The sequence below is a fragment of the Telopea speciosissima genome, chromosome 5 (assembly GCF_018873765.1).
Source record: "Telopea speciosissima isolate NSW1024214 ecotype Mountain lineage chromosome 5, Tspe_v1, whole genome shotgun sequence".
NCBI classification, from domain to species: domain Eukaryota; kingdom Viridiplantae; phylum Streptophyta; class Magnoliopsida; order Proteales; family Proteaceae; genus Telopea; species Telopea speciosissima.
In genome coordinates, this window is record NC_057920.1 from 28,485,185 (window position 1) to 28,500,899 (window position 15,715).

Genomic DNA, 15,715 nt, shown 5'->3' on the forward strand with positions numbered 1-15,715 from the left:
TTCTAATTTTGCGTCCAATTTTGGCCTGTAATATACCGTTGGAAAGGTCATTCTGAGTACTATCCAATGGTGTGGGACCTGGATGCTTTTTTGGCTAAGAAATCTATTAAAAAATGAGATATGTGTTGATGCCATTCTAGCAATGGGAGGAAACTTGGCAACCTTTCTTGTGCCATTGTTACACCATTGGTTAATTACTTAATACTTCCTTTGTAGAAAGCATTATGTAATTCATACCAAGATCGGCTCTTAATCCTTATTTCCATTATTATATATTATGGGGGTGAGGGTGGTAGGGTCTTTATATACGAGTGAGTCCTTTTTGAGAGAGATACAAAGGTCAATCCACATCTTGTTGTCATCGTTGTCGGGGGTGACAAAATTCAGCTTCTATAGGATGCCCCTCTTTGGCCGAGACCAATGTAACAACCGAAGGGCAAAGACAAAAAAAAAAAAAAAAAAAAACTTCTGATTTTGTCACTAGGAGTATGTTCTGTCGCCATCTTACTCATAGATTGCGACGGTGTAATGCAAAAAATTGAGCGATAAAACCAGGTACGGTAAAATCGATCAAAACAAGAGATAAATTATAAGGGTAGATCTGGTGAAATTGTTATCCGTATACTTTACCACCAAGACATAATTACAAGGAGATGAAATGTCCCAAAATCGACCAAAATAGTAAATACAACCTTATGTATGTGCTTTCAGCTAGCATCAGTTCCTTATGACCAAGAATTGGGGTCCACAAGTACAACTAGGTGTAAATGTGTTCGATTCTTGCGAGGAAAGTAAATTCCAACAGTTCAAACATGAGGATGGAGAACCCAGATTTTGTTGGGGCTCTGATGATCCTGAGCTGATTTTGACATTTAGGACCCTTTTGGGTTGTTTCTGGTTATTCTGATATTTTTTGGCCATTTCTGACTATTTTGATACTTCTGGGCCGTTTCAGGCTTCTTCGAGTGAACTGGTACTTCTGGGCCATTTCTAACCTTTTTGGAGGTAACCAAAGCTTTTAGAGGGATCTGGCGCTGCTAGGCCAATTCAGTCTTTCTTGGAGGGAACTAGCTCAACTAGGTTGATTCAATCTTCTTTTGAGGAAACTAGCACTTTTGAGCCGATTCAGTCTTTCGTAGAGAAAACTGGTGCTCCTAGGCCATTCAATCTTTCTTTAAGGGAACTGGCACTTCTAAGCTGATTCAGTCTTTCTTATAGGGAACTAGCGCTTCTGGGCCGACTCAATCTTTCTTGGGGGGAACTAGCACTTCTAGGCCAATTCAATCTTTCTTTTGAGGGAACTGGCACTTCTGGGCTGATTTAGTATTTCTTGGAGGGAACTAGTGCTTTTGGGCCGATTCAATCTTTTTTGAGAGGAACTGGCACTTCTGGGCTAATTCAATCTTTTTTGGCACGATACTTCTAGGCCATTTCAATCTTTCTTAGGGGGAAATTGGCACTTCTGTGGGCCAATCCAGTCTTCTTTTGAGGGAATTGGTACTTCTAGGGCGATTCAATCTTCCTTGGAACAGACATTTCTGGTCCGATTTGATCTTAATTGGATGGGGCACTTCTGTACCGATTCAATATTTCTTAGGGGTGAAACTGACACTTCTGGGCTAACCCAATCTTTTTTTGACTGGGGCACTTCTAGTCTGATTCAATCTTTCTTAGGGGGAAACTGATACTTCTGGGCCAATTTAATCTTCTTTGGAATAGGCACTTTTGGACTGATTCAATACTTTTTTTGAGGAAATTGGCACTTTTGAGCGGATTCAATATTCCTTTGAATGGGCACTTTAAAGCCGATTAAATCTGTTTTGGAATGAGTACCTCTGGGCTGATTCAATCTTTCTTGGGCACTTCTAGCCTGATTCTGTCGCTCCACTGGACTTTTATGGCTAATCTAGTTTTTCAAACTTTTGGGAGAGCGGTTCTCCATGTAATTGGTCCATTTTTTCAGTGAGGGATGTGCTAGACCTTAATGACTTGCTGGTATTATCATGGGTAATGTTGCACAAAGAAAATGGCGTGATTTCCCTCTCTGCAACACTCGAATTAAGAATGGAAACAGTAATGGGGAACGATGGACACTCTTGAAACTCTCTTGATTGCTTTATTTTTCTTTCTCTATGAAGTGAGTACAGGAATGACTACTTGATTGTGAATGAATCTCAACCTGAATCCCTCATACATGGGACATAAGAGCCTCTATTTATACAATTTCTTCCCCCAATCTTACTACAATAGAGTTGCCAGATGGCTTTCCCTCCTCGACATGAGGTTGAGCAGTTCTCGGTATAGGATTCTTCACGAAGGAGGGATCCTCTCCTATCTTCCAGGGGTTTGGAATCTTCTCTTTACTCGTGGGTAGTGGTTAGTAGTCATAATCTATCAGGGTTCTCTTAAACTGATCTTGTTGACGTGTCCATACTGGTTTAACTGCCACGCACGTGGTCTATACCGGTTTAACTACCACACACATGACAAACAAGTCTTGGACGAAAACTCGTTTCTCAGACTCCAAGCCATTCCATGTGTCATCCTCAGATTGGGTAGATAAAATATGGTGTATCATTTGCTCCCCACTCCCTTTGCCTGAAATAAGGCATAGGGAGGACTCTTCATTTCTTTCGAACAACAGTATACTGGCCTCTATGCTCGATTATCTGTGATCTTTGCTCGCTGCTGACCTTCAACGATGGTTAGTTTTCATTTAGGCTTGTTGATGCTCGGTAGTGCTGATCATCGCTCATATGAGGAAGTTGTTTTGTTTCTGAGTTGCATCTCTTTCATTGACGGTTTTTCCCTTGGATATGAAGCGGGAATTCCCAAAATTGTGCCGCCATTTTCCATTTTTTACACATGGGTCCAAAATATCTTCCGGATTTCATGCCTTTTAAGGGAACTTGAAAAGACATCATAAAGTTTAAATTTGAACCTCTTGGTCTCCCGGTGTTTCCTTGTCGAGGAAGCCTCCTTTATGAGCTGAACACGTGTTCCTCACATTCTCATTTGCATCTTGATCGTTTAACTAAACACATTGGATTGATCCAAAGCATCCATTCTTTTCCCTAGGGTATAAAGCATTCTAACTTCCTGGGGCTTCTCTTCTTTATCGTTTCCAAGTTCTTGAGCTCTAAAGTCTCTGATTCTCTACCTCTGTTTTATCAGCATGACATCACCAAGCATCGACGCAGGCATATTGCACAGAGAGGCAGTCCCCCAGCTTGGAAATAGAAAAGACACAGCGTGTTGTTTGAAGAACAAAGTTGCAAGGGCAATGTCGTTTGAAGATCAAGGCCGAAAGCATGACCGATATCACAAGAACGTCAACACCCAAAAAGTGACACTTGTTGTAGCCATAGAAGTAGCTACAATCGAAATACCAAAGGAATGGAGGATATCAAGAGAAGAACGAGGATAAAACCCACAAAGAAGATCCATAGCTCTGTAAAAGAAAAAAGAAAGAGAGAGAGCACGACCATGGGAGGAAAGGCAAAACCCCTATTTAAAAAGGAATAAATGGTCCAGATCAGAAAATGATCCCAAAAGACGATATCGTGGAGTTAAGGGAAATAATTGCCAGATGCCACCTGGCAAGCCCCTATTGCTCCTGCAGTTCCCAAAGCCTGTGAGAAGATTTTGGAAAGATGCGACGATCCAGTTTCTGTTTGAATTCCATTATTAACTCAACAAACGAGGCATCATATGACAGGACTAACAGGTCACGGGTAAGAAAAGGACCAAGACATGGATGTATTACGTTGGAGGGTACAACTGGTATCTCGGTGACTCAAACAAAAAGTCACAAGTATGGTGGTCCCCCGATCATAATGGTGAGTTGCACCATAGTGGTGATTTGCACCACAAAGAAAAAACTAATGGTCTCCCGGCCATAATAGTAAGTTGCACCACAAGCAAAACAATGCTTCAGCAAAGAGAAGTAAAGCTACGACGATCATGATGGCATGAATAATGCCAGCACCAGAAGCCTAGTAAGAACAAAAGTAAGAATCATCAATCTGTGAGGACAATGACATGGTGGGGGATCGCCATGTGTCCTCCACCCCATCCCTCTTTGAGGAGAAGAGAGAGGTGAATTGAATGTTTGGAGTCGGCACCTAGAGGAGGGTGTAGGACTCAAGATTGTAATGTAATACTCTCATAAAACACCCTTTTGGGGACAAATGGTCTGTTGGTCTGGGTACGGGTCAAGTTATGATCTGGGGAAGGTATTAGGCACCCCAGTCCGCCCGGACTTACCGATCTTACTATTGCTAGGCATGCTAGGCATTATGGAACGAATGACATGCTTTGATAGAATGTAAATTCGGGTAAAGTCATGCAAAAATAAGATATAGGAGATGTCAAGAAGCACATACCTAGAGGTTCGAATGCAAGGCAAGGGTTAGTATACCAAAATGTAAAAGTAAATATGATTGACGCTAAGTTGAGCATGATGATGCGATGAAATACATGTAAATAAAGACAGTAATTTAACACTTATGCATAGAGAACATAGGAATAGGGATAGGGATCATGTGAAGATGCATGCATGAGATATAACATGATACAAAACAAAAGAACAATAGGGGCTAAGGTGATCACCACCTAGAGAGGTGGGACCACTTTCCTCCTAAGATGCAAAATGAAAAAAAAAAAAGCAAAAGCAAAGTACGTCAAATAAGATTAATAAGAAAGAGAGATCTACCTAGTTGAGAGAGATCAAAATGGAGATGTGGAGGTTTCCCTTGTGTAACTCAGGAGATTCGTATGTAGGAGCAAGTTTTGCCACTTGTTGTGGCTTCTCTTGTCTCTTTTACTTGAATGCTTCATTGACCAAGTACCGAAACATTTGGTTTGGTGTCTTCAAGTCTTGGTGTTGGGGGGTTTCAATGGTGGATTGTAGTGTTTAAGTATTAGAGAGACAACGGACTAAGGCTAAGTCAAGGCCAAGTCAAGGGACTCCAAAACACATGAGAGGGGGAGCAAGTAAGGTGTATGTGGCCAACTCCAGCTTATGCAAGGGTTGTGTAACCCTCCTCAATGTGAGAGGGGGTGTATTTATAGATGTAGAGGTGTGTGTGCACTCCCAAATTCGTGTAGGTATGGCTGGGTTAATCTGGGTCATCCAAATGGGGGGTCTTTGCATCGACGGTAGGTGTAAAGTCAAGGTAAAGACCAATGGATGGATGACAAGTGTTTAGTTACCTTTGGGGGTGTTTCTTGGGGTCTAAGGGAGCCAAGATTGAGATCCAGAGAGCCAATAATAGGTTGGGATGCGAAAGGAATCGCAATCAGAGTAAAATATGGAATGCTTGGACTTCTCGGAGTAGCAGTTATTCAACAGTGAAAGTGCCCGAGTCGACATCAAAGGGGGGTACACTCGACATCGAGTGGTTGTCGAAGAACAGGACTCGTCATCGAGGGAAATGGATCTGGTGTCGAGTGTCATAGGCTGAATGTCGAAGTGAGATAGATAGTAGAAATGCACTGTTCGACAGTGAGAGGGTGTGGCTCGATGTCGAGAGTGATAGGCTCGGTATCGACTCGGGGCCTTTGAATATTGAAGTAGGTTTTAATGTCAATGGGGATGGTTTGGGTGGTTTGGGTCAGGCTTTTGGGCTAGGCCAGGCTGGTTCCAAGGGGTCTGGGTCAGGGCTAGCCTTTCTAGTGGTTCTTGGTGGGCTTGGAGGCTTTGGTTGGGCTCTGGAAAAAGGAATGAGTGATCAATAGACGGATTCAGGCAGTGCAAACTGACGGTACATTCACAGATACACCGGCTCTAAGCCTTGGAGGGTGCTCATCATCGTTACGGGAAACCTCCGGGGGGAAAAAGATAAAATGAGGTGTCTACTGAATGCCCCTCTTTGATCGAGACTGTGCACAGTTGTAAGTTAAAGAAGTGATTTTGTGAACACTTCATCTCATCGGCTTGAGCAAAAACTCGCCAGTGCCTTGCTTAGGGACACTGGAGCATGGAGGATAGAGACGTATACACTGGGGAATATTGTCGTTGAAAGGGTAAGGGTGGATGCGTAGATGATTGCCAATAGTACGGACGAGGTGCTTTGTAGAAGATCACCAGTAGTATGGGCGAGGTGCATTTGTTTATCGCCGATGGTTCGGGCGTGGAGCTTTGTAGGGGATTGCCAGTAATACAGGCGCTCCTGGAGATAAATTCGTCGTTGATAGGGTGTGGTGCATTTGTAGAGGATTGTCGATACTTCGGGCACTCCTGGGGATTAATCATCGTTGATAGGGCGTGTAGTTGGGGTAGTTTTGTATTTGCCATAGTGTTACACAGCTCTGGCTAGTGAGGGCAGACTGGGAATTTTACCTGTGTAAGAGCGTATGGGTTACGCTAATTGAGATCCCAAGTTGGAAATCACCGATTGTGCGGGCATGATTGAAGTTTGGAATCCAACTTGATTATAGGCGCGGGCCACATGTGAGGTGCGTATTGGCAGGTTAGGGGTGCCAAGTCACCATGGGGTGGACCCACTTGCTCAAAATTTAAACTTTTACAGCAAAAAGCCTGGATCGACATTGAAAATGGATTTTTCGACAGTGAGAGCCCGCGTCGACATCGAAGTGCTTTACTCAACAGTGTTTCGATGTCGAGGGAGAGGTTTTTCGATGTTGATTCTGCGAAAAAACTATTGTTATGAATGCAAAGAGTTACTCTTCTAATTCATTTCAAACTCTTCCAATCTCAGATTTTTAGGGCTCCAGAATAGATTTCGTGCATTTTTAGGCCGTGTGTGACCTATTGTGGATCAAATCACGCGTTCTTAGGCTTAAAATGACCATCTCTGCTTTGTCTTTGTTTCCATCCAAGTGGATTTGGGAGAAAACCTAAAGTATTTTGAATTTTTCTTGTTCCTCCTTGTGTTCCTTCTTTGGTATGGCCGGTGGTGATAGGGGAAAAATGCCCATGGTGCCTGAGGATTCTCCTCGTGTACCCAAGAGGGCGAGGGGCTTGAGCATCTCGATACAGGAAGGGGATGATTCTACCCATCAATCGATATCGATCCAGATGAGGATGTGTTGAGCGATTGTGAGGATTCTTCGATGGCTCCATGGTATGAGGGGCACCTGCTCAGGGAGACGCCCGTGCACATCTGCAATAATTCGTGGAAGCAAACCAAGGTAATCAAACTTGCCCTGCTTGATTGAACTCCCATTGGGAATTTATGGCATAGGTTCATTTTCATGGGTCTCTGTGTATAGGATTGACCCATCTTGATGTCGAACCAATAAATTTGTCGCCTGACTTGCTTATCATGTGTTTGTGTCATTGATTGTCTTGTGTTGTGTGGGATTGATCTATTTCAGAACCATTGCTTGTTTTGATCCGCTGGGGATTTTAGGACTGCTCTTGAATTATATCTCGCTCTTGATGTGTAGGTACCTATGACCTATCATAAGTATGGGTCTCGCTCCACCATTCTTAGCTGGTATGGCCAGCTATGCGGGGCTGTCTAGTTGCGGGTTGTGGCGATTGGCTTCAAGGATCTAGCTCTATTGTAGACTAGGTCCTTCGACACATCTTTAGTGCAGGCCCTGGCTAAAAGGTGGTAGCCTACTACCCACACTTTCCACCTGCCCGTGGGTGAGATGATGATCACGCCCTTGTGCTATTTCTTGTATACGTGGCTTTCTTTTGGTGGTGAGGCAGTGGTTGGGCGTCCGTGTGGCTGGACATTCGATGATCAGGAGCTGACGAGGCTGCTTGGATCTGTTCCCCCTGAGTCTCACATGGAGGTGCAGTGGTTCCATCATGAATGGGATGGGAAAACGGTGACCAACTCGTCCAGTTGTGAGGAGCTGGACCAGTAGGTGAGGTGTTTCATCCTCTACCTTTTGGGGAACAACTTGTTCAGTACTAGCGGGATGAGGATCCACATCTCCATGGTATGGTACCTCAAAGATTTACCAAGGGTGAAGAAATTCAACTAAGCTAGTGTGGGCTATGCCCATATGCTGAGGACATTGGATTCCTTGGCCATGCGTCGCACCCAGTGCGTCGGCGACACTTGGTTTGTACCAGAGGTAATCCGACATTGCCTTCTTGTATTTGCTTTGCATTGTATCAGCTTGCATTGCTTGTACTGATGTCTATTGTCTTGATTGCAGTGCTGGTGCTATGATCACTTGGGGGTACGGGCTCCCAGGTTGATAACCAGAGACAATGCTTTCTTTCCTAGGGCGGGGATGTGGTTGTCTGGTAATACCCGTCCTAAGGAGAGGACAGTTCTTGTGTCGGTAGTGAGGGAGGCATTGGATTAGCTTTCCCCACAGGAGGTGAGAACTTGATTGAATGTTTTGCCTGTGTTTCTTTGCATTTGATTTTATTTTGACTTGGATGTGCTTTGTTGATAGGTTGTATGGCAGCCATTCGAGTCTCTCGAGCTGGGAGTGCAGGCTTGTTTGGAGGCTATGAGGAGGCTCATGCCACGGTGTATGGTCTTTGCTGGACCATCTGGGTATGCCTGGTATCTAGGGGACCGAGCTTATAGGCAATGGCCCAGTGTTGAGAGGCCTTGTATTCTCGTGAGGCCTCCTCGCTTTATGCTTGAGCCGTAGAGACTTTCTAAGCGGGAGATGAACCGGCTCATGAAGGGTGTGGACGCTCAGCCTTTTGTTGAGCCTAACTCTTGGGGCCGTTACCGCGGGTATCAGACGAAGGAGCTGATGTGTGTACGGCTCACTCCTTCAGGTCCGTGGGTAAGCTTTTGAATCTCTTTGCTTCTTTCTTTCTCTAGCTTCCAATTTGCATCTTGGTTGCTAACTTTTGGTGTACTTAGGTTCCGATCGGCATTGAGCCTTATGAGGTTGGGGAGACAACTGTTGCTGCTACTAGTATTGGCACCTCAGCTCGTGAGGCCACCTCATTCGAGTCTACTCATGCGGTACCTTCCCCTATTGGCAAGGCTAGAGCTAGGTCATCGTTAGTACCCATATGTTCTCATAAGGTACCCAATACTTTCTTCTCGGTGCTTGGGTGGTTTCCTGTATGTCAGGGCAAGGAGGTGCCTATCCCTCGTGCTTCTTCATCTATGGCCGCCTGTCCATGCAGCTTTGACTTTGTGAGTGTCTGACTTTGCTTTGGGTTTGCCTTTTCTTTTTTCTCTTTGTAACAGCTGACCATCATCGTTTGGTGCAGGTCCCTGGTTGTAGGTATGATGACCTATTGGGGATGGTCGTCGGCTTAAAGGAGATGGTTGTTGGTTTGAAGGAGTTGACTACCTAGCAGGGCGAGATGATCCTCCAGTTGGTAAGTAACAGTTCTTATTATGCTAGTACCTGCATGGTTAGTATATATATATATGGAAATACATGGATGCTAATGCTTGTTCTGTGATGCAGGAGGGCGACATTCTAGGGTACGAGGCTACCGCTAATCGGCTTCAAAAGGAAAGGGATGAGGGTTTGGCTGCTGCCTAACCTACCCTAGTTGTAGAGGCTCTTGTTCCACGATCTTCGGTGATCCAAATTGATGATTCAATTGGTGGCCACGGGGCACAGGTCGATGATGATCGGGAGGAGAGCGAGGAGGAGAAATATGGCAATGATGATGACGAGGATGGTGATGAGTCTGAGGATGAGGCAGACCAGTAGATTTTTTTTTCTTTTTGTTTGGATGATGAACAATTTCGGGCCTTTGAGCCTTGTAAAGGTTTTTGAATGATTTTGGATGTTTTAATTGTTTTAATCCAAGTTTAGGATTTTTTATCAATTGACTGTGTGGAATGGTGAAAATGGGTTGCGTGGATGTGAGTGTGTTGTGGCATGGTCCATCGTGACCCTAGGGTATATGATGACTTGTGGGGATGGCAGGGACCCATTGATTCAGTGCAAACTGCCAACAAATGTGCAATCTTAACTTAGGCTATAACAGCATAGCATCGACATCGAAGTAGTGTCGATCGATAGTGAATGGGTATCCTTCAACATTGAAGTTGGTTGTGTAACTGTCGAGTGTCATTCATTGACTGTCGAATCAAGTTAGATAGTAAAAGTGCAGTCCTCAACAGTGAACCATTGGGTTCGACATCGAAGTGGATTCCTCGACAGGGTCTCCATGTCGATGGGGACATGGTTCGCTGTCGAATCGGGTTCTCTCAGTGTCAACACCATGTTTCCAACTCTGATTTGTTTCCTTTTTGGAATGCCCAGTTGCGAGATTCTTTGATTTCCCTTCCCTTCTTAGGCCCATGCTCGTCCTTGAGGCTATATTAAGGGACTTGGGGAGTGTTAAATCCCTTGTTCTTGTTCTCTCTTTGCTATTAGGTATTTCTTCTCAAGAATTTTTCTCTTTTCCTCTGTTTTGGAGTTTTTTTTGTGTTATTCTTCAAGTAAAGGACAAGTCTTTGAGTTCATGGATGGATTCCATGTTGAGGGATGATCGTGAAGCCTTGGGGAGAGTGCATCTCCAGCCTTTGATGGGTTTGAATAACATGACACTTGCATGAGACTTGCTTCGAGGCATTTCTCGCTATTGGATCCCTGAAGTGCATGTGTTCCGATTTGGTACTATTGAGGTATGTCCAATTTATGAAGAATTCTATGCATGTCTTCTTTCTCCTCGTCATGGTGCTATGATACGACCCCTTTTGAAGGATGACTATTCCAAAGACATGATGTCCTTCTTTGGGTTGGAAAAGGGACGTCTTCCCCACTTTATGCATGGTCACCGTATTGATGTTCTGCCAATCGTTCGCCTCTTTGCAAGAACCTTTCTTTTTTGTGTGATTGCTCAATTTCTTCTTCGTTCTGGCACTCGGGGTGCCTCCCCTTTGTTGATGGAGGTTGGTGACATTGTTCCTACCATCTTGGCGGAAACAATGAGGGGGTTGGATATCTTGAGTGGGAGTCATACTCCTTGTAGTGAAGATTTTGCTGGTAGCCCCTATTTGCTGTAGGTATTCCTCTCTTTGTGATTTTCCTTCTTCTCTCTACCATGCCTTTGGAATCACCCTTACTTCCATTTGTATGGCAGGTTTGGCTTTGTGAGAGATTGCAATTTGCAAAGCCGATGAGGGGAGATTTTAAGATCAAACATTATCATCTCCGCTTAGTAGTAATGGAGTATCATCATTGGGACTCTTGGGAATGCACTCTATCCCATATTTCTTCTGGTGATATCCGTTGGCGATATTCATGGTGGACCGTTGATGCCCCAGTGTTGAATTCTTTTGGGTGTAACTATGTGCACTTAATGGGGCTTGGCCACACCTCTTTCTATATACCCAATCAATTGTGTCGACAGTTCGGATTGACTCAAGATGTTCCTAAAGACTTGGTAAGCTTCCATCCTCCGAAACAATTAGACAAGGAATTGGTGGAAAGGATTGCGAGTCTATGGCGATCCAAAATAATGTTGAAAACCGTGGGAGGTGCTGATGATGGTGGGATGACTACAAAATGTGAGGACTGGGTGAAGACTCAAGGAAAGATGAAAGAGAAGACTGCAAGGAGGTGGTCTACATGGGAGTGGAAGAAAACTTCAAGTTCCAAATGTTCCAGAGAAGTGGGAGAAGGCATCGATGAAGACACAGACGATCTGGTGATTTTGCAGGCCAGGATTGCAAAGTTGCAATAGAAAGTAGAAGACTTGAGTTATTAAGATGTTTTGATTGCCAAGAGTAGTACTTTACCCTCCTATTTTTTTGCATTAGTATTTGTTCTTCTCCCCTTTTTTTTTAACATTGATGTGGCTCAGACTTTGAACTTCGGATTAAACTTTAAATCGGTTTGAAAGTTTTGATTTGTGTTTTTTTTGTTGTTGTTGTTGTTATGACCGGTCCTGGTGTTATTTTACCAAGATGCCTACATACCCTTAAGTTTTTAAGGGATCAGGTCGAACGTAGTTCCAATGTTTAGGAAACTTTAGACATAGTACTTCTTGAGCTGATCCATGTTCATTAATTAAGGGAGCTCAATCCTGTCTAGATCGACTACTTGTACTGCTTGGTAGGTAATATCTCCTTGATTATGTAGGACCACTCCAATTGGGCCTGAATTTGCCTCGTGGATCATGTATAGGGGCTCGTTGCTCTTTGAGTACTAGATCACCAACCGATAGTTGGCATGGTATTACCTTGTTGTTGAATGTTCATGTTATCCTTTGTTGGTACTTTCTCATGTTATCGGTGGCACGCATCCTTTTCTCGTCGATGAGGTTTAACTCCTAGAATCTAGTCTTGATCCATTCTGCTTCTGGAATCTAGCTATCCATCATAACCCAAAGAGAAGGTATCTTTAATTCGAATGGAAGGACTGCTTCCATTCCATAGACTAGTGAGTGGGGTTTTGCCTCAGTCAAAGTTTGGATGGATGTTCTGTGTGCCCAAAGTGTGTAGGGTAGCATGTCAGCCCAATCATTGTATTTGTCGGCCACGTTCTGTATGATCCTCTTGATGTTCTTGTTGGCGGCTTCCATTGCACCATTAGTTTGAGGTCTGTAAGGTAATGATGTATGCCTTTGGATGTTCATTTTGTCACATAGCTTCTTCACTTCTCGCCTGAAGTGAGACCCTTGGCCTGATATGAGCTCTTGCGGGACTCCATATCGGCATATGATGTTATTGCCTATGAACTTAGCCACCTTGGCTGCTTTCAACTTGGCATAAGACTGTGCTTCTACCTACTTGGTAAAGTAGTTGATGGCTACTAGAATGTATTCATGGCCATTAGAAGATTTGGGGACCACTTGGCCAATGACGTCAATGCCCCAAGTGGCGAATGGCTAGGGAGAACTTAGAGTGTGCAACTCTGAGGGCGGTGTATGTATGAGATTGCCGAATATCTGACACTTATGACACTTCTTCACGTATTGTGCATAGTCGACTTCCATGATATTCCAATAATACCCCAGTCTAAGGATCTTTTTGGCCATCATCCTTGCATTCATGTGAGGCCCACAAATGTCTTGGTTTATGTGATCCATAACTAACCTTGATTGCTCTTCATCAACACATAGTAGTTGTACTCTATCGTATGACCTTTTGTACATGATGTCTTTTAGTAGAATGAATTGTGTAGCGTATCTCCTCAAGAAACGCTTCTCTTTGGTCGTAGCATCCTTAGGGTATTGCCCTTCCCTTAAGAAATCCACTATGTTTGCGAACCATGGCCTTCCAGCGACTGTCAAGGCATGAACGTGATTGACATACGCCAATTGATGTCTTAGCTTAATCGAGAATGGATGTACTTTTGTCTCAGATTCCATCTCAACCATGGATGCCAATGTTGCTAGTGCATCAGCAAATCGATTGTTATCTCTTAGCAGGTAGGAGAAGGTACTCTCTTTGAACTCCCTTGACAGCGTCTCAACATGTTCCTGATAGGGTATCAACTTCTCATATTTAGTTTTCCCTTTTCCTTGCATTTGGCATATGACTAAGGAAGAATCTTCATAGACTTCTAGTCTCTAGAGTCCTATGGATAATATCATAGCCCAAACCACCCCCTGGGAGGATTAGGTAGGTGACGTGAATTGCATAATGGTAATCTGCTAAACCCCACGGATCTAGAAGCTATTAATACATTCACGGTCCCACATTCATCACATTACTACAAGTAAGATCAGAGTGCTACAGAGAAACTACAGTTATAATAACAAAAGAGAAAGCGTAGTGATACGGAAATGACGGTGATATATATATAAGTGAGTTCTGATGCATTCCCTCCCAGATACAACCCACGACAGAAAGATAAAGATGACAAAAACCAAAAGGAAATACATACATATATATACAGGTTGAGATAACTCAACCCTAAAAAGAAAGAGAAAAACTACAACTAAACCAAAAGCAGAGATGGGGGTACTCTTGTCAAAAGCAAAAAGGAGTCCCCAAGACAAAAGCATCAAGTGCACTCCTCATTAGTCTTCATCAATGACCACTGAGAATGCACACATCATCGGCACGACCTCTGTCGGGGTCCACACCAATATCATCATAATAACCAGGGCTCTTCTCCTCATAATGAGCCTCCATGCCACAGCGGCATCCACCTGCAGAATCATCTAGAAGAAAAACATGTATAATAGAGTGTGAGCCCCACCAAGCTCGTGAGTAAAACATATCATCATGCATGCATATGCAACCACAATCCACATGATCCTACATGATATGCAAGTCCAGATTATTTATTAGCCACCTAACAATACAACTAAATCAGGTTAGTGCTACTACAATCCCCAATACATGTATCCCTAGTGTGGGCTTGGTTACCCTTTCCCGCGATACACCCATTGAGTTGTCGGAGAGGACCAGCTGGCTCCAGCATCTCCCTACCCAAGTCAACCCGACCGGCCCTCTGGATTAACTCCTGTGAGGTAACCGACTCAATATAATCTCACCTTCCGGTGCTTCCCGACATGTAATTCGAGGATAAACTTTATGTGTGGCACTCAACCAAAAATTCACCTATTGGTACTTCCCAAGCTTGTAGCCCGAGGCTTCCCGGCATAATTGCCCTAGGGCATCCCAGCTGTGCTGAGGCTTCCTGGCGTAAACACCTCTAGGGTTTTACGGTAGTCCTCACAGTTATCCAACACCTTAACCCCTGTTTATATGGCATTGTACAAGTCGGGTAGTGTCAACAGTATCCCATACTACGGGCTACCACCGGCCTCATTTCCAAGCCGACTACGACATCTAGTCTAGCATTCATAGTCATCATGTAAAAATCACAGTGTTGATCAACAGGCAATCAATGTGTAGTAAATTTGAGTAATTGAATAGAATTTAAATAACATAGCATTAATAATTTAAGAATTTAATTGTCGGCATAATAATACGATTACACATACATATATGATAATACTTCACTCACCTAGGTCTGGTTCTAAGAACTCAATTGCAAATTCAGTTACGGCTGTAGTCTGGCTATAGGCCTCGAGCGCGGGATCAAATCCTAGATATAAATAAGAAACTTGTCATTTAATATTCCAAACTGTTTTTGGATGTCCTAGGGTTGATCTAAGCTCACTGGGTTGACTCGGTGTATAGTTTGGTCATCACCTGGAATTCTCTGGGCCTTGTACTGGGTCTTAGGCCTATGTCCCAGTGCATCATCCAGAGTTGGTGGCCTAGGGGTAGAATGGTCATTTACCACATTAGTACATGTTCCTAGGTCACATTAGTCTTACAGTGCTGTCCCCAACTTGACAGTGCTGCAGGACCAGTCACAGGCAGGGTTTCCAAGTCCTTCGGGGCCCACTTGGGTTCCCAAAGCATTCCCACATATGGACAGATATGGGAAGGGGATTTTTGGTCATTTTCCATCTTCCCATACAGATTCATGGCCCTAGGGTGAGGATCCTCAGATCAGAACATCAAAATTGCCAAATTCCATTCACTGGGCGATGTCTCTAGGTGATGTCTGCATCGCCCAGAGATTGCAAAAACATGAACAGGCTGAGATTCCAAGGTTGCTGGCCATGGGTAGTGGCCACATCATTCCCCCATGCATGTTAGGTCAACATGGACTCCCAGGGGTATCCTTTGCACTGGTCCAAGTGGATTTTCAACTGGGCCCACCACTTGGTTGCCAGAGGCTGCCCAGACAGCCTAGTGAATAGTAACCCACAGTTTCTTCAGCTACAGATCACTATTTTGACTGCATGCAAAGCTAGATTTAGGTGTAAAATGATAATCCAAAGCTGTTACCACCTAGGGTTAGGTTTCATGCAGCTAGG